Raw genomic sequence first — 2,035 nt, 5'->3', positions numbered from 1 at the left:
CAAAAGACTGAAAGCATTTCCTCTAACATCGGGAATCAGAAAAAATTACCCACTCTCACCACTTTATTGAACTTTAAAAAGGCAAGAACAAGAAATACAAGTTATCCAAATTGGGAAAGAAGAAGTGAAATTATTTCTGTTCTAATATGACATGATGTACTAGGTACAAATACTAAAAAATCCATACAGAAACAAAGCTGTCAGAGGTAATAAGTGAATCCAGCAAATCTGCAGTATACCAAACCAACAGGCCAAAATCAGTTGCATTTTCATATACTAATAATAAAAAGGAAATGATAAAAATAATTCTGTTTATTAGAGCATCAAAAAGAATAATATATGAACAAATCTGTCTAAGTATACAAAGACTTGTACACAGAGAACTGCAAAACCTGGCTGAAAGAAATGAGAGCAGACATCAATGTTATGATATCCCATGTTCATGGACTAGAAAACTTAATATTGTTAAGGTGACAACACTACCAAAAGAATCTACAAATCAATGCAGTTTTTTTAAAATATTTTATTTATTTATTTGACAGAGGGAGATCACAAGTAGGCAGAGAGGCAGGCAGAGAGAGAGGAGGAAGCAGCTCCCTGCTGAGCAGAGAGCCCGATGTGGGACTCGATCCCAGGACCCTGAGATCATGACCTGAGCCGAAGGCAGCGGCTTAACCCACTGAGCCACCCAGGTGCCCCAATGCAGTTTTGTTTTTTAGAAATAGAAAAACCCCGCCCAAAATTCACATGGATTCTCAAGTAAGCCCAAATAGCCAAAGAATCTAAAAAAGAAGAGCCAAGTTGGAGGACTTACACTTCCTTATTTCAAATCTTACTGAAAAAGTATAGCATTCAAAACAGTGTGATCTGGCATAAAGATGGGCTTATAGAGCAATGGGATAGAATGGAGAGCCATAAAGAGACCCTCACATATATGGTCAAATGATTTCCAAGAAGGGAGCCAAGACTATTCAATAGGGAAAAGACAGTTTTTTTCAATAAACAGAGCTGGAAAACTGCATATCCACATACAAAGGAATGAAGTTGAACCCTTCCTTTACTCCATATTCAAATATTAACTCAAAACAGATCAAGACATAAACATAAGAACTGAAAACTATGAGTCTTAGTAAGAAACAGACAGAGGAATCTTCATGACCTTGGGTATGTCACTAAAAGCACAGGCAACAACAAAAAAAGGAAGTTGGATCTGTCAAAATTAAAAACTTTGGTGCATCAAAAGGCAAAACCAGGAGTGAAAAGACAATCCACAGAATGGGAAAAAATATTTGCAAATTATACATCCCATTAGGAACACATATCAAAAACATATAAAGAACTCCTACCACTCAACAACAAAAATCAAACAATACACTTTGAAAATGGGCAAAGGATTGACAGATTTTTCAAAGATGCGCCCATGGCCAACAAACACATACAAAAATGTTAAACATTTTGTCGCGTGGCTCGGACCCAAACGACAGCACAAAGAACCTCGCCAGTGTCAGGCTGGGTGGAGTAAGCCGGCCACAGAAGGGCACATACTCTGATTCTACTTCTGAGAAGATCCTACAGAGGGGGGAATGCGGTCCGCCAGGGGAACAGCAAGTTATGCTTGGCCGTCCCACTTTCCGTTTGGTATAGTGAGAGAGTTCTGGAGGCTAGTGCAGTGGCCACGGGTATGCAGCACTGTGAGTGTGCTTAATGCCGTCACTGAAATGCCACTTAAAGATGGTTGAAACCGTAAATTTTATGTTATACATGTTTGGCCACAATGAAAATGGAAAAGAAAGGAAAGGAGGCTCAGCGTCCCGGCCAGCCCGGCTGCTCCCCAGCCTGACGGTGCCAGGCGACTGGCCTTCCTTCTTCCTGCATTCGAGGGGGTCTCTCGGGCTGGGGTGCTCATGTCCAGAGGAGGCAAAAGGAGGCTTTAATCCATACAGAAGGAAGGTGGAGGGGCAAGCCTCTCCCCTTCTTCAGGAGAAGGGGAAATGCTCATCCTGTTCCCAGACGGGACTCCTCGGCTTTCACCCGG

This window comes from Mustela lutreola, chromosome 12, assembly GCF_030435805.1.
Source record: "Mustela lutreola isolate mMusLut2 chromosome 12, mMusLut2.pri, whole genome shotgun sequence".
NCBI classification, from domain to species: domain Eukaryota; kingdom Metazoa; phylum Chordata; class Mammalia; order Carnivora; family Mustelidae; genus Mustela; species Mustela lutreola.
This window is presented reverse-complemented; position numbering follows the sequence as displayed.